The sequence below is a fragment of the Sitophilus oryzae genome, unplaced genomic scaffold, assembly GCF_002938485.1.
Source record: "Sitophilus oryzae breed Bouriz unplaced genomic scaffold, Soryzae_2.0 scaffold_1059_pilon_pilon, whole genome shotgun sequence".
Lineage (NCBI taxonomy): Eukaryota > Metazoa > Arthropoda > Insecta > Coleoptera > Curculionidae > Sitophilus > Sitophilus oryzae.
This window is the reverse complement of record NW_022145681.1, coordinates 3,482,216-3,505,748: the sequence shown is the minus strand read 5'-3', so window position 1 is coordinate 3,505,748 and position 23,533 is coordinate 3,482,216. Positions and strand designations below refer to the sequence as shown.

General features: G+C 32.3%; 1 protein-coding gene across 2 annotated transcripts in view; it reads left to right on the top strand.

Moving 5' to 3' along the window:
- The first annotated feature begins 20,512 nt into the window (after window positions 1–20,512).
- Window positions 20,513–23,533, top strand: part of LOC115876713 (zinc finger protein rotund-like) — a 567,417-nt gene continuing 564,396 nt past the window's right edge. For both annotated transcript variants that reach the window (XM_030892619.1, XM_030892626.1), the window contains exon 1: window positions 20,513–21,054. The gene's annotated coding sequence lies outside the window, so the exon portion shown is untranslated. The remainder of the gene's footprint in view (window positions 21,055–23,533) is intronic.

Here is a 23,533-nt window from a genome sequence, read left to right as displayed (position 1 = left end):
ATTACATTTTTAGTTTCTACAATTAAAATAAAGGTAAATTTGATTAAGATTTATTATACTTAAACCTTACCGTTTTTGAAATATTTTCAATTTTGTGAAATTGCAGTAAAAATTTGAAGGCTTCATTTCTCCAAGGGTATCAAAGTTTTTAATACTAAATATTTACTGAAGTTATTTACTGATCAGTTATTGTGTTGCAATAATAAAAATAATACTATTTTATACAGAGTGTCTAAAAATTTATTTTAAATAATTATTAGCTTCAAACGGCAATAACTTGTTTAATTTAAATGGAACACCCTGTATATTTTACGACAATCAGATCACAAGTTAATTATCTATCAAATTATATTATAACATTTTTTACCTATCTCTTTAAGTTTCCGTAGAAAATGCATTTTCTTTTAATTTAGAACTTATTTATCAATATACCCATGGACTATTGACATTTTAGATTATTTTTAAAGATGTACCAAATTTTTAAAGAGTACAGATACTAATATTGTCGATATAATTCGTTTATTTCATTAAAAAATAAAAAAAAACTGTTCAAATATTTGTTAAAGAGGACCAATTAATATGATCCAGTATTCAAACTACATTAACTGACTGTTTGCATTGATTAATAATAATTGCTCCAAATACTAAAAAACTGAATTTTGTATGGGCATTAGACAGTGTGATAAAAAGTAACACCTTAAAATGATATTTCATTTTTTAATAAATGCTTATTTATAACAACAAAGTCTTTAATTTGATAACTTATTATTATATTGATTTCTGACTCAAAATCCACATTTATTTATAATAATTTATTAACGAACACAATTAAGTATGTCATTAATTAGTATATGGGCGGAAATAATGGTGTTATATTTAATTAATGGTATACTCTTTTATAAAAGATTTAAATAGTTTTCTTTTTGCATACAAATGGTCTAGTAATATTATCGTTTTGCTAAAAACGATAATATTACTAGTCTGTATTTTTGTACATTTGTTGCTTTAAAAACAATCTAAAATGTCAATATTCCATGGATATATTGATAAATGAGGTTTAAATTATAAGAAAATGCATTTTCTACGAAAACTTGAAGGGATCGGTAAAAATGGTATAATACAATTTGATAGACAATTTAATTGTGCATCTGACTCTCCTAAAATATACAGGGCATTCCATTTAAATTAAAGAAGTTATTGCCGTTTGAAGCTAATAATTATTTAAAATAAATTTTTAGACACTCTGTATAAGGTAGTATTATTTTTATTATTGCAACACAATAACTGATCAATAAATAAACTTCATTAAATATTTAGTATTAAAAACATTGATACCCTTGGAGAAATGAAGCTTTAAAATTTTTACTGCAATTTCACAAAATTGAAAATATTTCAAAAACGGTAAGGTTTAAGTATAATAAACCTTATCAAATTTACCTTTATTTTAATCGTAGAAACTAAAAATGTAATAATATACAGGGTGTTCCGTTTAAAAAAATACAACTTTGATATTTTTTATTTATTTGGGACACTCTGTATCTTTTAAAAATATTTTTAAATTGTAGCTCTAATAGTCCTTCAACGAACCCCAAACTTACAATTTGTAAAAATCTCATCGTTTAGCTACAATACTCCGTGTCGTAGGTGGTGAACAACCCTGTATATGGTTCATCTTGAGTAGGATTTTGATCGATTTTGATAATTTATTCACTTTAAAATGAGTGAACTCACTAAGTGTTGAGTTCAAGTACACCTTTTATTGAGTGACTTTTACTCAAATTTGTGTTACACTTAACTCGATTAGTACTCATATCTGAGTATTAATTTCACTCAGTAGAGAACAACGGCATACGGTCGAGTCGGCCTACAAACACGTAAACGTTTACGTACGCATGCGCATTTCTTATATTTTTATTTTTTATACACGTGAAAGATTCTTTACGTCTACGTCTACGTGCCAGCAGCGGACGACTCGACCGTATGCCGTTGTTCTCTAGTATTGAGAAATATATTCTTAATGATATTTTTAAAAGCTATGTGTAAGCTAACTTGTTATTTTATAACAGGTGGGCAGGTGCCTTTCAAAGGTAAGTTTCAGTTTAGGACATGATCTCGAACATGTCTATTTCCTAAAATTCACTTTTGGGAGGCATCTGTTCACTTGTATAATAAAATAACAAGTTAGCTTATATATAGGTTTAAAAAAAATCATTTAGAATGTTTCGCTTTTTTTAACAAACCAAAAGAAAAACTGTACACTGAAAAAAAAGATCTCTCAGTCGAAATGAATATGACTTTGACCCAAAAGATTAGCGCTTTTCAATAGGGCCAAGAACGACGTTTCTTTGCCCAAAGCATTAACTATCTTTTCATAAGCTTTAAAAAATTACTTTAGGGAACAGAAGAATCTATCTGTCCAAAGTATTTCACTCTTGACCCAAAATTAATATGCAAAGAAGTTCTTGCTACAAGAACAATAGTCTCTTTGATTCATGCAAAAATTCTTGATTGAAAAGGGACATTTCTTGATTAAAGAGACACTTTTCTTAAATCAATAGCTAATACTATTGCCTCAACTAAAATTTATTTTGATCTAAGAGAAGTCTATAGATACATCATATACAGGCATATTACCAGGTATATTATTTTCTGATAAATTTAGGTTTTCCTGGTCTGTAGTAAGTAAAGTGATATTATTTTCTACAAATATATTGTCACTCTACAAATTACATAAAAATGTTACATCACGATTAATCAAAGCAAAGCAAATAAATTATTAAAATTATAAGGTTTGGTCACATTTTGAATTTTTTAATACAACGACTTGAAATTCTAAAATTTTTGTAATTATTTGCATAAAATAATCGATACCTATATTCTTATTCTATCTATAGTCACGCATGCATTATCTAAACAGGTGCATTAGGTAAATGTCTCTTACCTTACACAATACAAAATATCATATATCATATATTTGTATATCGCTATACAAATATAGCAAATAAATGCTCTAATTTCCATTTTTTCAGAAACTCCTTTAAAGAATCAATATATCCTAAAATTTGTCCATAAAAAATGACAAATGCATGTTAATAACGATCACTAATTTGTTATACGATATGCGTTTAATAAGCAAATTATGCAAAATTCCAAGTGGAAAATTCCAAGCAATAAAACCCGTGCGTACTATGATGTACGACTGATCGGACTGCCGACTGATTGTATAGGTAGGTATACCGTCCTTCGTATACCGTTTTTGCGTGTCGTTATTATTTTTCATCAAAAGGGTATTTAGCTCGGTATTTAGCTATTGGAAAAATGGCCATGTTTCTTGAATGAAGTACTTTCTAGTGTATTTTTCTTATTATCTTAAAACAAAGTAACTTGCACTTGGTTGAATGAAAATAGATTCAAGAGAAATTTTCGAATTTTTCAAGAGAACCAGTTTTCTTGACTTAAGAGAGTTTTTCTTTAGGCAAAATATTTTCTTTTACGCTAAAATAAATTCTCTTGTCACTAAATATTTTTTTCAAGAACGATGACGACTTTAGTTCAAGTCTATCTTTTTTATCAGTGCAATAGTGCTTAGCAGAGACCATATATATTGTGTCAAAAAATATAGTTAGTAGACATATAGTACTTCAATTTGTAATAGTAAATATTATTACCACCCCTTACCTATATTTAAGAGATATACCCCGTACAAGAATAGATTCTGTTTTGATACATCAAAAACCTAACATCATTATGGATTTTCCTCTTGATACAACAACCCCAACAATCGAAGATGAAAAGTAGGCCACGGGTTCGACCTCGGAGACATCAGAGGGAGAAAATGGCTTCAGTTTTTGCCCCATCTCGGGCCCCCGACCTATGCCAAGGCCATCCCCGTCGCATCCAGCGGCACCAGCAAAAAGGTAGCAAGCGTCGCCGTCGTCGCCCGTGCTAAAATATGTCGTGGGTTTTTGCTGGGGGAGCTCTGCGGAGCCCCGCGTTTTTCCGCGACTTTTTCTCGAGCGGGGGCGGCGTCTTAACGAACCGAAATAGAACGTTTTTGTCTTGGCCCCGATGTCGAAGTTGGGACCGAAGTCGGCCGACGCAGCAGACGATGTATTTTTTGTAATAATATAGTTGTTTCTTGCGTTTTACATCTCGATATTGGGATTGTTCAGGGTCATACTATACTGATCGAAAAAAGTTAAGGATATTGTGTTTTCGCTAAGAAGAAAATTTTTCAAAAAAAAATGTGTTATGGCATTAACACCTATATCGTTTTTGTTTAAAAAAACACTGTTTGTAAATATAACAAATTGTACCCAAACAAATAAAAAGAATTATCATCAAAAATGTACATTTAATTTTTGTTTAGAATAGAATTTGTTTGCGTGTTGCTATAAACGGCAGTTTGTGATATTGTGGTTATTCTGTCATCGATAATATGAATAGACTTCATTTAACAGAAGAGGAAGCAAATGAAGCCATTGGGCTGCTTCTTGGTGATGCGCGACAGATCAATGTGGCTGATCGATTTAAAGTCACCTAAAGTGTAATTTCTAGGCTTAAAACCCGATTTAATGAGACTGGATCTGTCATAGAGAGGCATAGGGAGAGTCGACCAAGGTCGACAAATACTAGGAAAGACCGAAGCTTACTGGGAGGAGATAGAATGGATCCTGCAAGAAACTACACGTTGTTCAGCCAGGACCTTTTGGCTGCCAGCAGGGTACGTAGGACCCCTCGGACGCGGTCTTAAATCGATTAAAAAAAGCAGGTTTAGATTGCTATAGGCCTATCAAGCTCTCCGAGATCCTCCATCAATGATGTCGTCATCATAAATTTTACCTGTCATTGTACCTTCACAGACATACAATTCCGTTCGGCCTCCGTAGAAAATTCCCCCCAGACCATTACACCTCTAATTCCAAAGGAATGCCCTGCTTGAACATACCGGTCGTTAAGTCTTGTATTTCTTAGTCTTCACACACGAACTGTACGTCTGTCAGTACAAAGAGAAAAGCGGCTTTCATCGCTGAACATCGCAGTATGCCACTCATCATTCTAGTTAGCTCTTTCATTACACCAGAGCAAACGTTGAGCTTTATGACGTAAACTTGATTCTCGCGGTCAACGGAGGGCGTCTTATAGGCCTATAGCAATGTAAACCTGCTTTTTTTAATCGATTTAAGACCGTCCAAGGGGTAATACGTACTCTGCTGGCAGCCTAAAGGTCCTGGTTGAGCAACGTGTAGTTTCTTGCAGGATCCATCCTATCTCCTCTTAGTAAGCTTCGGTCCTCCCTAGCATTTGTCGCCCTTGGTCGACCCTCCCTATGCCTCTCCATGACAGATCCAGTCTCATTAAATTTGTTTTTAAGCCTAGAAATTACCTAAAGTTTAGGTGACTCTAAATCGATCAGCCACATCGATCTGTCGCGCACCGCTAAGAACCAACCAATCAATGGCTTGATTTGCTTCCTCTATATATTGTTAAATGACGTGTCTGTTCTATTATCGATGACAGAATAACCACAATATCGCAAACTGCCGCTTAGCAACACGCAAACAAGTTCTATTCTAAACAAAAATTAAATGTATATTTTTGATGATAATGCTTTTTATTCGTTTGGGTACAATTTTTTATGTTTACAAACAGTATTTTTTTTTGAACACACACGACATAACGTATTAATAGTTATAACACATTTTTTCTGAAAAAAATTCTTCCTAGCTAAAACACAATATCCTTAACTTTTTTCGATTAATTTATGCTGAAAAAATCAATTTGTTAATTTATTAACAATATTGAGTGTTATTTCTTGGCTCTTCTGACTTATTGTAGTAAATTTACCATCCGTTCTTTAGTTTTGCAACTCGTTCGTAAAATCGCTGGCTAATTTGTGGCATGTTGTATGTTAATATGTTGTAATATATCTTTATATTCACCAATATTCTTTGTGAATTTATTTAAAAAATGTGTATCTCATAGTAAATTTAGTTATTCACTGTAAATTTATCTTTTAAAATCGTTAACTTCTTGTAATATTATACTATAGAGTAACAACAAATTAAAACATTTTATTATAGTGAATTTACAATTACTTTTGTAAATTCACAAAGTGTTAGTAAATATTAATCGTGTTTTATAATTATATTTATTATAAAGTTTAATAAAAAGTCACAAAACAGAACTTATGTATGTATGTAAGGTACTCATTGCCATCTTTTCTTGTCTAGAAGAACCTTACTGGAATTCTGCGCCTAACCAAAATAGGAACAAAATTGCCATTAGATAGGTTAGGTTAGGTTAGAGTCCTCTACACCAGTCCTCTATTAAATTTGTCCTCCGAAATACAGTCTGAAAGAGTAAATAATACTTAGAGATATGTTGATATAGAAAGATCATAGAGCAATTATATGTTTACATAAAAAAAATCGCTAGAATTAAAATGCAGATAATTATAATAAATGGAGATTGTGTTTTCTAAGAGAGCTAGCTTTATATTTACAGAAACCACATATAAACATTAATTAGTATAATATACTTACCCTTAACTTAAATTATAGAAATACTAATCACCCACGCTCTGAGACTCCGACCCCTTCAAAAAATTGCTTAAATTAAAATATTCTTCGTCGTTCGTCGTTTCCTCTAACTGCGTCGATTACTTAACACGCATTAGATTCAGAAGTCACGTGACGTGGCGTCATTTTTTACTAAATATAGGTATTATGGTAAATTCACACAGTTTTGTGAACCTATGTCTAGAGACATGCAATTTTACTACAAGATTATATTTCTGATTTAAATTTAATTTTTAAACTCACAAAACTCATTATGAAAATAATATCGTTTAGTATGCAAAATTATTTTTTTTGTTTTATCTCCTATGCAAAAATATCTTATTTTTAATTTCAGATTTCTGAAAAAGTTCATGGCTTAGTAGATATTTCGAAAAAAAAACAAGTTTCGGCTATTTTAAAAATTGTCCCTAATTCCGTTATATAATCTACTTTAGAGAAAAAGTTTTTAGATAAAAGTTGTAGATAATCATATCCTTAATGAGACTGTGTTCTCCGTTTTATTCTAAAGCCTGTCATTTTTGACATTTGACACAAAAATCTAAAATGGATGTCAGGTGATCGAGGAAGCCCATGCAATTGGTCCGCACCTCTTCCTATCCCCGAGTTTGCATAATTATGATATAAATAATATTTAACATTTCTTTCATTATGGAGAGAGTGTCATAATGCAAGTCATGTTGGAACTACTCTATTGATTTATTGATATCTCTAAATTTAACTTTTCTAACATTTTCAAAAACCATTCTCTAAAAAGCGTAAGTAACGTTCGCACTGGTCAACGTATCCTCGAAAATGTATGGCCCATAAAAGTTGAACCAATAATCATACACGCTTTTCTTCATTTGAAAAGTTCATATTTACAATTTTTGTTTATTTTAATTTACAAAGTTTGGATGTGACACTTTAACATTTCTGAGAGCAATTACGATTGAACTTGTTTCCATGGCTAACTATGTGAAATTAATTGTTTAAAAATGATAAGAATTGGCTATATCTAAGTAATTTTTCGAAAAAAAAACATACGATTATAGCTTATATCACTGAAAAGCTTAAAAAATGGTGCTTTTTATGAGGTCATTGCCAATTATCGTTTCCATTTAAAAAAAAACTTATGTTTGTGTCATATGTCAAAAATGACAGACTTTAGAAAAAAAACGGAGAACACAATCTCATTAAGGATGTGACTATCTACAACTTTTATCTGAAAACTTTTTGTCAAAAATAGATTATAACGGAATTACGGATAATTTTTAAAATAGCCGAAATTTGTTTGTTTCGAAATATCTAGTAAGCCATGAACTTTTTCAAAAATCTGAAAGGCGCATATTTATATGACCTCACAAAACTGCAATTCTATCCCCATTTAACCGACTCTCTATCTCCAGTAGTTTCCGAGATACCCATTTGTATTGTATTGACTAAGAGTGGGTCCCATGGGATCCTCCACTGCGGCCGCGAGGGCCTATTGTGCCTCAGTTTCTACAAGCTCTAATATACAAGAGCGGCAAAGTTCACCCTCAAGACCCAGCCTCTTAATATAGGCCGTTATGTCTGAGGGCGATATGTCTCCTAGGTCGGATAGGTCTAGCATGGGTTTGTCAAACATCTCAAACCTGGTCCTGCCCCCAGCGGGGCAGGTACACATAACGTGCTTCATTGTTTCGTCATCTTCCATACAGAGTCGGCATTCGGCGTCTTCCACCAGTTCCATCCTCTGTAGGTGAGATCTCAGCCGGCAGTGGCCCGTGTACACTGCAGTGAGCGTACGCGCTCCATTCCTACCGGCCATTAGGAGTTCTCCTGTTCTATGTTTGGATGGCCCTGCTAGGATTTTCTTGGCATGCTCCATTCCGGGACTGTCATTCCAGTCCCGGAACGTCGCACCCCTAACCCATTCACAGAGCCTGTCTCTTGCGAGATTTTTAGGAACGCTAAGTGTCGGTTCTGGGCCCACGAATGGCGAGCCTGCACCAATTTTGGCGAGGGAATCAGCACGTTCATTTCCCTCTAGGCCGACATGTAGGGCTAGGCTACCCATAGAGAACATCGTAGAAAACTCACTCTGTATGTAACTAGAAAACCGCCAAACTATCACTGATAAAAAAAAAATATGTAAAAATACACATTAGATCATTGGTTACTTTTATGCCACACAAATATGTGTAAAATTCCATCTTGTCTGGAATTTTACATTTATCATGTAATTTTACATTTTTGGTGTGTAAAATTAAAATGTAGAAATGCATTTGGTATTTAATCTTACAATGTACTTATACTTCTTTAGTGTCGTAATCTCGGTCGTAATTATACGACTAAGTTCACTTCAGATTATGTATTTTTACTACATTAGCGTGTATTTTTACATTATATGGACGTGTAACTTTTTTTACTCTGTCCGATTTAATGTGTATTTACCATGTATTATTACACTATAGACGAATGAATATGACCAGGAGCTAGGAATTGTGAAAATTGTGTTGAAAAGGTGTTTATAAAAGAAACTCATTGGATTATTTAAATATCTATTAACTTTCAGTGTTATAGTTCTATAAAAAGATATTTAAACACAAATAAAAAATATCGAGAATAGATGACTTAAAAAATATAAAATATTTTATATTATTGAATATAAAACAATTGAAACAGAATTAGTTCGAGATTTTATGTCTTCAAATTTAATCTGTGAATGAATGCTATATTTCATATTAAAAACTTACCTTCTGAGATACATTTTGCTTTTACGAGTATGTCGAAATTCAGATGAAGTTTTACATTAAGTTTTTGAATCATATCTAGGGTTACTACAGTTTCCTAGAAAAATGTCCCATTCTTTACTGGAGGCCTAAACACGCCAATACCTTTCAGTAAAAAATGAATCCTCATATATCTTTTGTTTTTCTAAAAAAATATTTAGAAAATTTAACAATACTTGTAAAAATATAATGCTTTAGAACTAAGTTTTTGTAATACTTACATATTTGTACATACTTGCAGTATGAAAGTGACTAGAAAAGGAATAAGCCGAGTTAATACTCTTGGATCTGACCCTACTACAAACAAGTATTGTATAATATTATTTTGTAAACGTATTTGTCATACATACCTTATTAAAACCGAATTCGATAAATTTTGTTCATCGAAATTTCCACATTTTCCTTGTTTGTTAGTTACGTTTTTGTCTCGTTTCTATTCTGTTATTTGCCATAAAGATGATATCAAAGTTTCCTTTCTGAACTATATTCAATAATTATCTTTCATATCTCTCTTCCAATACTATATATAGATTCACACGCAGCCCTATAACTTCTAAATATTATTTTTGTTTACAGAGTTTTAAACAGTTTGTATTAAACTTATTAATAACAACTTACCTTTCATTTTCACCTAGACTATTAATTCAAATAATATTGATTTATAGTGTCCAATATAAGTTAAATGGTGTAGCTGTATCACCCAAAACGACAAGTGCTATAGTGATGGCGGACCTAATACAATTCAGTCTCTATAGACAGTGGACGGCTTCATCGCGTGGTCTACTATTGCGTCATCAAGTACGTGATCTGATACATTATTATAATTGGTTGAAGAAACTGAATACAATGTAAATTTACAATTTGGACGAATTTTTACATCGCATTTTGTGATTCTACATAGTAGCCTGTACTTTTCATGTAAATTTACGTATAATAGAAGAAATATTACATGCAGCCTTGTAAAAATACACATAAAATGTATTTTTACCATGCATTTTGTAAATATTCAATTACTCATATGTAGAAATACCTTCCTAATTATTTTTATGTAAAAAAACTCTAAATTGTCTGTGAAAAAGTAATGTAAATTTACCTTAATTTTTATTAGTGATATGGACATAGCACCTTTTGCCAAAAAAACACCCAATTAGTGTTCATTTTTGACAAGTTTCTTAATAAATGACATCTAGAGATTGATCGCCAAAATTATCATCGATTTTCATTCCCTAGCTGTCTTTGCCACCGTTTTTTTTTCATACGGTATAATGCCCTAATGTAATATAAAATATAGTATATAATATCAATAGGCGGTTATGAAATTGTTTTTACATATTTATTTGATATCCTATATAGTAACAATGAAGAAGAAAATAAAAGTTCTAAATAGGTTGCTTGTTATCCAACCCAAATAGAATCTTTTTATCTCGATAGCTGCCCAAAGTGGTGAGTATAGGTACTTGCCGACGCCGACGTATAGGAGCAGTCCATGTATTTTTTGCAATAATAAAGTTGTTTCTTGCGTTTTCCGTCCTCAGCTTGCTCGACTAGCACCGCTTCAGGTCGTTGATACCGGCCAAGTGATCTGGCGAGAAAATTGTCATCGAGTCAAAAGTGGAGGATGTCGTTATCACCAATTAATTTTAATTAATCAATTATAATTTATTTATATACTTAGTTACATAAATATTCTAAATCATTTGCCTATTAAGGTGTACATAATATAAGGCATCCTACTTAACTAATCTGGTATCACAATTTTTTTTGAGAAATTGTTTGTGCATGAATTTTGTGTATTGGTAATAAACTATTGAAAATATACGTAGAGGAAGACAGGGTATTTTGGAATAGTAGTTACAAATAAATTGCAAAAAAAAATGTTAATTATTTTGAATAAAATAAATAGCGTGCCGTAGATCTACATAATATGTGGTAGGTATACCATTTCAAAGTAGGTATTTAAAGTAATTTAAATGGATTTTTTCTAATAGCTTACTTCGAGATTTTCTTATCACCGATTCTGAAACTAGAACTGTGATACGCATGCGATAAGAAGGAAATTTGAAGAAATTATTTCAAAATAATATAATAACAAGAACCCTAATAATATACCCTAATATATACCCTAAAAATAATTGATATATGTATGTATATGCATTAATATAATATCGAAAAAATACATTTAACAAATTGAAATATAAACCAATATTTACATGAAGACCCAATCAAAGTTAATTTAAAAAATTGGCGCCGGGAGGCACGTATAGCCGCCCATACTAAAATATGTTAATATCTCGAAAACTGCGACTTTGACTGATTTTGATGTTATTACAAACTAGGTTTTTCCCGCGACTACGTTCGCGTTACACCTCGAATAGTTCATGCATTGACTTAAATGATTTACTTTGTATATAGAGCTAGTGAGCCTTACAAATGCCCTATTTAAACTATGTTTTTAAGAGTTTTAGAGCTACTCGTATTTCATATGAAAGTTATCAATTGTCGATTTTCTGGGTATTATATATACAGGGCAAGTCTTAAATAAGTGCAAATATTTTCAGGGCTGGTAGATCTCGATAAAAAAACATATTTTCTTTTTACCGTTTTTGAAATAACTCCAAAATAACTGAGTTATTTTACTTTAAAAATTTCCAAAAGAAAATATTTTTTGCTTAAATTTTGAGAACTACTGCAGCTTTTTTTGTCTTGTAAATTTAATCTACTACCTATCTATGTTGTCATATTATCAAGAAATTATGGTTTTTAACTAAAAACTAAAAAAATCCAAAAGGTTTTTCAAAAAATTCCAAATTTTCAAAAAAAATTTCGCGAAAAAACTCATAATCGTGTTTCTGGGGTCAAATATACCTACTACCGCTAAGAATAATTGCACTTATTTAAGACTCGCTCGACAAGAAATCGAATAAAAATAAAAATTTTATACTGCTAGATGTTATAGTAATGCATTTTCGTACAGCAAACTTTCATTCCCTATTCTACTCCCTAAGATTATAATTTCATAAAATCGCTTTATCCAAATAATTAACTCATGTCTTTTAAATGATCCTTTGTGCCAATTTTTATGTGTATAATCCAGAGGTCACCAAGTTTTATATAAATTTTTACTAACTTTACCCATTTGGTTGATGAATTTCGAAAATCTCTTCTAATTCTTTTTGTTGGATTTCATTCTACTAGACCACATAGTAAGGAATTTTCATACAACAAATTGTTCCGACATAATTTTACTCTGAGGATGAATTTCCTAAAATCGCTTTGTGTAGCTAATTCACTAATGTCGTTTAAACGAACCTTTGTTCTAATATTTATGTATCTAAAGCTGGCTGTATGAACTGATCCCTAAAATATCTAAAAACTTGATATATAATCTAACTGACAACCACTGACAATGACAAATAATTTTTTTCTGGAGGTATTATGTGTAGGTGTTTTTCAGGTATGTTTTAATATTTAGTCGATTTACACAAAGAAATAGCCATTCAACAATTTAAAAATACTTCATAACAAATCTAGACATATATAACTTTCATTTATAAAAAGAATCATCAAGATTGTGGTAAAGCAGTTTCGGCGGGATGGATGTAACAAAAAAACCCTTTGAGCTTTTATATACGTATGGATTTTGTTGCAAATATTATTCCTAATCTTAATTTGAAAACCGCGTTTCGCTAGCGACTGTAATTTTGGAGTTACGATTTTTTAAAATTTTTAATCCCCTCCCATACCCCCTTACCAACCCCCCACCCCCACCAAAAATTAATGGCCAGATTCTCGGGTGCCACAGTATTTTTGTGCCAAATTTGGTTAAAATCGGTTCAGCGGTTTTTGAGTTATCGTGTTAGAGACGGACAGACGGACAGACAGACAGACACCATGAAAATATTTTGTATTTAGGTCATTTATGACCCAAGCAACTCATTTTGAGTGAAATTAAAAAAACTTTTTTTTTGGCACCATACCTATTGGTATGGTAGGCTAATAAAAAATCAGGGTAATGGTTGCCAATCTAATTTCCACTAAAGAAGTTTTTGCGACGGCACAATTAGTTGTTCATATATTTTTGCTCTGTACCATAAATTTAAATAACTGATACAAAATCTGTTGTCCACTAAATACAAGCCCCCCCCTGAACTAGTAGTTCATACCATATTTAACCAGACAGAGCCACGCATAGCTTGAATAAGTGAGTATTCCAAATTACCCTCATTTTCTCTACCTATATAGGGTTAAAAAGAAAACATTTTCAAAAAATGGAAGATCTGTGGCAGAATTCGGAAAAAAGGACTATACCCAAAAAGACTGAAGATTTTTGTCCATATGTGTAAGCAGGTTGTTTTTCCACAAACAGAAATTTAAAGAAGAAAAAAAAATAACCCACATAGATACGGCCTAGACCGTATACTTACGGCACAAGCTTACGGTCTGTTTTCACATGTGGTCTGTAACATAGGTATATATAAAATGATCGAAAATACGTAGAATATGTATTTTGGTAGAAATTAAAACATCTCTAGTACATAAGGTATGATTGTAATTTCTACAATGTACAATCTACAAAGCATGATTGACATAAACAAGAGCTTATTTCTTAACGCTCAGTGGCGGCTCGTGAGTTCTGAAAGAAGTAGATAGATATGCGGGCACAGGAGAAAACATTATCTATACCATTTTTAGTACATTAATACTATCTTTCTAGTGTTGACGCTATCTATTCTTCATCTATGATTATAAAATTAATATTATAGATAATACTGTGATCTGTGATCACACACGTCACACAGTAATTCTTGATAGTCAACTTTGTATTTAAAAAAGCTATACAGGCTTTAGTGATTGATTATTTCATAAAAACACATTGCAAATATTTGAATTCTTAATGATCAGTGAATGATTAGTTCACTGATAATACTGAGTAAAATCCTCAGATCATGTTATGCACTTCGTCATTAGTTTTCCCTCTGATGTACCTATAAGTAATGCGATGATTATTGACAGGTTATCTATTCAGTAAAAACTTTTTTTTTTAATTTATTTTTGTCTAGGTATCTGGAAATATTTCATTTTAATTCGTAATAGATATATTGACATATATGATATTCACCATACCTATAATTAAACAGCCAACTCAGCGTCACACAAGCCAACTCTAACGCCTGTTATTTTTTGCTATCGTGTGGTATGCTAGTTTTTTTGGCTTGGATTCACTTTTGATAATAATATACACTATTGTGTTTAAGTTATAGAGGTTATATGTATAAGGAGAATTATCTTCGTGCGTTTTGAAAAGTGAGAAAAAAAAATAGGGAACACTTACCTAAGATGGCGCTGCTGTATATAGCAGAAAGCAGAAGTCCTATATTTGAAAGAAGCGCCAAAAATGCGTATTGCCTCTCATTTTGACTAACTTCACTTTAGGTATGTATATACAGTACCGTCCGTTCTGTAGCTACGGGGTATCCGTGAGAGGGTAAACGGACACTCTCGATGTTTTTCGTAAAAAATTAGACGACGCGTCCCATCAATAAAAATTCGACAAATTTGCAAGTAGCCAATAAAATGAGTGGGCGGAGCGATTTGCGCTGACGTACTCGTCAAGTCGACGTATAAAATATATTGCTGTTTATTTAAATGTTTTTTGTCCGCATTCCTTTCATAGACACTGATCCAGCAGACCTACTGTAACCACTAAATTCAGTTCGATCCCTTATTGCTTGTTAGCGTCACTATGTGTGCTTAAGTGAACCCTTATTTTTTCTATTTTGGTGACACATTTCCAAATAAAGTCCCATATGAAATATTTCTCCTTACCTCTACTAAAGTTTACAGATTTGCATCTATATCCTCCGTAGTTCATAGTATTATATGCGAGATTATAAGGGATTTGAGACCGTGTGGCGGTGCAGTCAGTGGCACAACTAGAAGAGGGCTAGGGTGTGCTTAGCCGCCTTCAGCTTCAAAACTAAAACACCTCTCCCCCTCAGATGACTGTGAAACGATTTATTTTAGGTATAGGAACATGTATAATCCAAAAGTAACAAATTAAAAGACCTTCGCACCAGTGAAATAAAAAAGTTGGTTTCCATTTGAAAAAAAATGATTTATGATATATTTTTAATCGCTCAATTTCATGACAGCTACGGCCAATATTATATGACATTCCAACAATTTAATTTTTGAAATAGATACACTGAAAAAAAGGATCACTCAGTCGAAATGAATATGACTTTGACCGTTTGACCCAAAAGATAGGCGCTTTTCAATAGGGCCAAGAACGACGTTTCTTTGCCCAAAGCATTAACTATCTTTTCATAAGTTTTAAAAAATTACTTTAGAGAATAGAAGAATCTATCTGTCCAAAGTATTTCACTCTTGACTCGAAATGAATATGCAAAGAAGTTCTTGCTACAAGAACAATAGTCTCTTTGATTCATGCAAAAATTCTTGATTGAAAAGGGACATTTCTTGATTAAAGGGACACTTTTCTTAAACCAATAGCGAATACTATTGACTCAACTAAAATTTATTTTGATCTAATAGAAGTCTATACATCATATACAGGCATATTACGAGGTATATTATTTTCTAATAAATTTAGTTTTTCCTGGTCTGTAGTAGTGATATTATTCTCCTCGATAGTAGTTATTTGTGCTTCTTCACTCTTGGGTATTTTTTTGGGTGGTTCATCACTCTACATATTACAAAAAAATGTTACATCACATGATTCAAAGTAAAGCAAATAAATTATTAAAATTAAAAGCTTTGGTCACATTTTGAATTTTTTAATACGACTTGAAATTCTAAAATTTTTGTAATTATTTGCATAAAAATATCGATACCTATATTCTTATTCTATCTATAGTCACGCATGCATTATCTAAACAGGTGCATTAGGTAAATGTCTCTTACCTTCAAATATAGCAAATAAATGCTCTAATTTCCATTTTTTCAGAAACTCCTTTAAAGAATCCATATATCCTAAAATTTGTCCATAAAAAATACGATATGCGTTTAAAAAGCAAATTATGCAAAATTCTAAGTGGAAAATTCCAAGCAACAAAATCCGTGCGTACTATGATGTGAGACCTATGAAATGCGACCTACGACTGATCGGACTGCCGACTGATTGTATATACCGTCCTTCGTCATCGCCATTGCGTGTCGTTATTATTTTTCATCAAAAGAGTATTTAGCTATTGGAAAAATGGCCATGTTTCTTGAATGAAGTACTTCCTAGCGTATTTTTGTTATGATCTTAAAACAAAGTAACTTGCACTTGGTTGAATGAAAATAGATTCAAGAGAAATTTTCGAATTTTTCAAGAGAACAAGTTTTCTTGAGTTAAGAGAGTTTTTCTGCAGGGAACATATTTTCTTTTACGCTAAAATAAATTTTCTTGCCACTAAATTTTTTTTTTCAAGAACGATGACGACTTTAGTTCAAGTCTATCTTTTTTATCAGTGTAGCCACTTCTTCTCTTTATGCCACAGTGACTGTGGTATCACTAAATTTGTCGTTTAGGCTATACAGATTTTTTTGACACGCAGTTTTTTTCGTTCAAAAATGTTAAATATTTTTTTTTTCAAAAACGGTTAATGTTAGGTGTAGAGTGTTTGATATCAAAATTCATAAAATTTTACAGAAAAATTAAGTATGTACCTACATACTTAATAAAAAATGGGGGTATCTACCCATTCAAAATAAGAAAATTGCTGTCAACTTCCGGTATTTCCGGAAGTGAAGCCATATTGAAAATATTTTTAATCGATAGATCTCGCTGTGAAATAGTGATGTGCAAAAAATCTCCGATCTAGATATTATGTACACAGAAAACAATAACTTGGCGTAATTAGATAAGATTTATTATCCGATGAGTAATTTATTGAATTATATGTGTATTTTTTTGGGTTCAGATAAAGCAGTAGTCAAATTTACTAGATCCATTATGCACATTAAGAATAATTTTTTTCTTCTAACACAATATTTTCTCGCTCAAATTAAACTTTATTTTAGCTTATTAATTTTAATAGTGTAGTTTAACGAAATAGGACCTAATTACTTTTAAAACAAGTGTTGTTTAGTACTATTGTCCTTTTTATGTAGACCTGACAGAAAACCTTTTTATTTGACTCAAATTTATTTTATACCGTTTGTGTTTCAACAAATGTTTTATTAAAGTAAGACATTATTTTGTTTGTTTTTCTTTTGTTAAAGTTAACAACAGGATTTAATGGAACCAAAGGTCTGAAACAAGGGTGCTGTATTTCACCAACACTGTTCAAGATATATCTCGAACAAGTTCTCAAAGGTTGGAAGCAAAAATGTAGAAATATGGGAGTACCCATAGGGGATAACATGCTCTACACACTTTGCTTCGCGGAAGATCAGGTGATCATAGCACAAGATTACGATGACATGTAAGCTTATAGAAGAATATCAGAAATGGGGACTCGAGATCAATACTAACAAAACAGAATATATGTGTATCGGAGGAGAACAACAAGATCTAATGCTAGAAGAAGGGAAGAAAATTTAGTGCTGCACAAAATACAAATATTTGGGTATGCAAATCACAAATGATGGACTGTTGGATACAGCAATTAAAGAACGAAACCAACTTGGAAGGAATACTATCACGGTATTGAATGGAATACTGTGGGACAGAAGCATAAACAACAAGAACAAAACTTTAATATACAATACCATCATAAAGAGTATAACCACGTTCAGCTGTGAAGTCTGGCCAATTAAGGAAACAACAAAACGAATGCTGGAAGCTACAGAGATGGATTTTTGGAGAAGATCAGCAGGCAAATCAAGACTCGAGCGAATAACTAATGAACGCATAAGAGAGATTATGGAAGTTAAACATACGATAGAGGACGACATAAAGAACAGTCAACTCATATGGTACGGGCATGTCCAAAGAATGGCAGAAATAAGAATCCCAAAGCAAATTATAAACTGGAAACCTGCAGGAAGAAGAAAACCGGGTAGACCGAGAAGAAGTTGGCAGGAAGGGATTGACACGTTTATGGAGGAAATATCTCTCGGAGACGGTGCATGGAGAGACAGAAAGGCATGGAGAGATGGCATCGGAAGACGTAGAACGTTTTAAACCGATTAATATATATAAGACATTATTTTGTTTAAAACAATCAAAAACTTGTAGACGAATTAGACAAAGTTCTTAGCTACCCCAGATACCTAATGATACGGAATAATGGAGACTGTATATTAGTTAGAGATAAGATTTTAGGCATTGCGTCATTTATTTCCATCTAACCATCGCAGCGTTCGCATCTTAAAAAAAACGTTTAATTTGTGTTGTGAAGAAATTCGATTGTTTTACCAAATTATATATATTACAATATTATATATTACAATATATAGAAACAACCAGTCTGTGTCAGATGTGTAATTAGGTAATAATGTAAGAAAAGCAAGATCATTATTGATTGAGTGAGACCTCGAAGAAATCATGAAAGATTTTGTAGGTAAGTAATTTCCAATTTTATTGATATTAATTTATAATAACATATGTATAAATAGTAAATTATTTCCAGGTGGAAAATTATTTCCTTCCCTGATCATGCAATGAATTTATTCAACTAGAATATAATATGCAAGTCGTGGCAACTTTTTTAAAGACAACGCAATAAAGAAAGTACTAAACGAGTTGACAGATGATATGTCTTCAGGTAATATTATCTATAAAGTAATAGAAGTATCCGAGATTTAATAATTTTGTATTTAATTTTTTAGGCACTAGAGCTAACATTGTAATGCAATTACTGGCCTATATTTTGTTAACAATAAGTATCCGAAAGGAAAAACCAGCAGGACGGTGGAAGCTCCTTCGCTTAGAAGTCGCTGAAGGATAACCATAAACCCTGAATCTACATAAGAACTTTCTCTAAGTACGCATGTGTGCTTATCTATACCCTAGCAAATCCCCTTTTTTGGTTTAATAAAATATTTTTCTAATGTAGGTGGTAAATTAGTTCACACAGCTGACACAACGAAAATGGCAGAAAATAGAGTCGGTTGACAGCTCATCGGCCCCAGTCGGCGCGTTATTCAAATAAATGTTATTCATTGGTCCGAGCGCTTGGAATCCTGGAGTGGGAAACTGGCAGGATGCGCAGTGGTCTTTGCTACATCTTTAACTTCATAAATCTATGATAAAACGTTTGTTTATCACACACAACTATATTTTCAACTACTAAATTTTCTTTTGTATAGTACATAATATTTTATTTGAAGACTTCATTTCAAACACAAAAATGTTTATTAATTCTTAATAATTAATATTTTATAAATTACATAGAGGGTTATTTATATTAGGAGAGAAATTCTAGTCAAAATATTTAGATACCGTAAATTAGGTTTTGTCTGCCCCTATAGTGCTCAAGTATTTTATCTAATCTATATGTTTTTTTTTCTGTGTGTAGTTTGTAGTTCTCTAGAAACTTCTAATGCACGCTCAGCTTGGGACAGCCTGTATATGTCTGTTTTACTGCCTGTCCTTACGCGATTGTATAAGAAGTATAATTAATGATTTCACAAATTGATATCTGCAGTAAAAAATGTATTTCTGTATTACTCAAATTATACTCAATAGTTGCAAAAATGACATAAATTGATATGGTATTTTCCTAATTTTTATCTATGTTACATATATAAAAATATGAATAAATACAACAATTATTGTAACAATCTGGAAATTTGTTTACATTTACTCATATCTCATGAGTACCCACGAGGGTTTTATAAAAGTCGGCGCTCCTGCTCAAAATCTCTGATTTTTTTTTAAATTATAGATATTGATATTTTGATATACCTGCAATCTTATTTTAGGAAAAAAACTCTGCAGGCAACGCTACTGAAAACAATCCCGTCCCGCCAAGAATTAACTCGTCCGATTCCGGCCGCTAAACCTAGCCATAATTTATTTATTTTTTTCCGGCCACATCTGCGGCCGTCCTTTTCCGACCCGGCCGGTCGCTCGTAAATCCTTCTTTATCGTCGGAGCGGCGCAAAAAACAATCAATTCGTTCACTTTCCTTGTCTGGCCCGCGCGCTGCCGCCTGCATTGTGTGCCCGGCGGTGGGCGGAGCTAGAGCGCGAAGACGGCCGAAGAGGCCGCGAAGGCGCGCTTGCCGCGTTTCCTGCTACAGTCGGCAAACGTGGCCTCTGCGATTCGTAGGCCTGCTATGTTTTCCGCGCGTTGAAAAAACGGCACCAGCCGGCCGAGATTTCGCAAAAAACAAAGTCAGTTTTTACCCAACGTGGTCGTGTGCGAGAGGGACTTTTTGTGCATTAATGTTTTTGTCGCGGGCCATGTTTTGCCACTAGTCGTTTCGGGTAAAAAGTGCTACGGACGTGTGTTTTTTCAACCCGTATTATTGCCAACTCTCAAGTAACATCCCATCAGGCGGTGTTACACAAAAATACATTTCGAAGATAAATCAATTTTAAATTCAAGTTGGTTGAGAACTTGTGTGGACAAAAAATTGATAACAATCCGGATAAAGCCAAAAAACAGCAGCAAAAACAGTATAGACAGCGAGGAATTATATTCCGACGATAGTAGAATCGACGGACGTTCAGCTGCTTTAAAGTGAAAATTTACTGTGCAAAACAGTATCGCTCTGAATATTTTTTGTGTTTTTGTGTGTGTGATCTTAATTGCAGCCTTGAAGGTATGTTTTTTTGGATGTTGTTTAGATTTTATGGTGCGATTAACCGAATTATTGAAATTCTTTTTCCTTTTTTAAACATCTCAATTTATTATGTAGGTATACTATTTATCGAGCTAGTTTTTATTTTTTTTAGATAATTTTTTGTCTTTTTCGTATGAGTGGTTTATATTATTTTTAAATAATATCTATTCAATTATTATATAATATACTTTTTAGTAGGCCGTTTTTTTACCCACTAATTTTTTGAATAGAGATTTGAAAATATTTTTTTAAAGGGTTAAGGTAGAGTTTCCGGAACTGGGAATTTCGGTACCGCGCCTCTTAGGAACCGGGATTTTCCGGCCTTTTCGGTACTTTCAGTACTGACTAATTTTTGTTCAATGGTGGTACAGTTTATCAATCAGAAAGCAAGGGATGGCTTTTCAAAGTAAAATGGATAAAAAAATGAGATTTTTAATGAAAGTAATATCAAATTATTAAGTAGTCAGTCATGAAATTAACATGAACACAAGTAAAGGAAAAAGTATAGGTAACTTAAATTTCACATCAAACAACATACACCAACTTAAGTGAATTTGAGACAAAAGTCCTAAAATATTGAATTAAAAATGCAAATATCTATTAAAACATAACATAATAAATATTATAGGAACTTCAAAATAGAAAAGAAACAAGAACAATAAGAAATAGCATCATTGCTTATTACTTATTTAAAAGAGTTTGATTTTGACCGCTAGAAAGTATCTTTCGAAGAAAGGACTTTCTCACGTAACAAAAAAATATTTTTTTAATTTATTGTTACCGAGTCCGGTTCTGTGACGATCAAAAAGATCTGAACAATAAATGAAGTGAAAAAATATTTTTGTTCAACGATTGTGGAGTTCGTCAATTAGCAAGCAAGGAATGGTTCTCAAAAGTAAGACCGATCAAAAATTGAGTTTCAAATGAAAATGATATCAAATTATTAAGTCATGAGAAAGTAAACATGAACACAAATAATGAATACAAGTAAAAAAAAAGAGAACACACATAGGTAGCTTAAAAATTACTTCAAACAACATCAACCAACCTCGAAACCAACTTAACTAAATTAGAAAAAAAAACTTAACGTTTTCAATTAAAGATGGAAATCATAACAGAAAAGAATATAACAAAACAGTAACACAAAAGAATATAACTAATACATTCAGCAATAATAATAAAATAACATTTTTAAACTTCAATAATTGCTAATAAACATTATATGTATAACTTCAGAAGTAAGAACAGTAAGAGATAGCATCACTACTTATATAGAAGAGTTCGATTTCGACCGCTAGAAAGTTTTAAAAGTCTTTCGCACGTAACAAAAACTATGTTTTTAATTATTATTACCGAGTCCCGAAAGTACCGAAAGAACCGGGAATTAATAATTTCGGGTCCCTGTTCTTTGATGTCTCAAACGAACTGGGAATTTCTGGTACTTTCGGTACCGGGATTTCCCGGTTCTGAATCCTAGATCCAGGGGAAAAACATGATACCTAACCTAACCTAAGTTCATTTAATTGCACCGTCATAAGGTTGATTCTCACTATACCTTCCATATCAGCTCCCTTCCGTTTACATAAAATATTATATCATGTTAATGGATAAGACCATGCACACTATCCGTTCCGTTTCCCTTCCGTTCCATATCCTTTCCTTCCAAGCATTTTTTTGACGGACGGACTGAAGCGTATCGGAAACAGCTTTGTCAAATTCTTACATTATTTGTACCTCACTGTCAGTGGCGCATCTAGAGATTGAGTCTGGGAGGGGTAGTGTGAATATTCAAAAAAGTACTAAATTTGAATTAAATTTTTGTTGGAAGGTATTGTAACTGTGGAAAAAATCTACTTGGATTGGTTTGGATATTCTGTTTTAATTTGTATTATTAACTTTTTTGTAACAATTTTATTTTATACCAAATTTCATCTTAATAATTAATTTCTTTCTGGGAGGGGTATTACTCCCATTACCCCTCCCGTATATATGCGCCCCTGTATAGGGCTTGTTTCTCTCTACAATTTCCTGTTTCACAATGTACCGTTTGTGTCCGGGAAGGGTTCATAGTTTCATAGTTGTCGATTTTCGAAAGAAATCAGTACATGTATATTATTTCGTATATTTTTCATTTTATTGATTTTATGGAAAGCTTTGTTCATTAAAATGTTGTATCCTATGTTATAGGGCTCGTTTCTCTCTTCAATTTCCTTTCTCACAATGTACCGTTTGTGTCCGGGAAGGGTTCATATAGTTTCATCGTTGTCGATTTTCGAAAGAAATCAGTACATGTATATTATTTCGTATATTTTTCATTTTATTAATTTTATGGAAAGAACCGTTCATTAAAATGTTGTATCCTATGTTATAGGGCTTGTTTCTCTATTTATTCCCTTTTTCCCTTTTTGTTATATTATTTACATATATACATTATTTCCCTTTATTCCCTTTTTGTTAT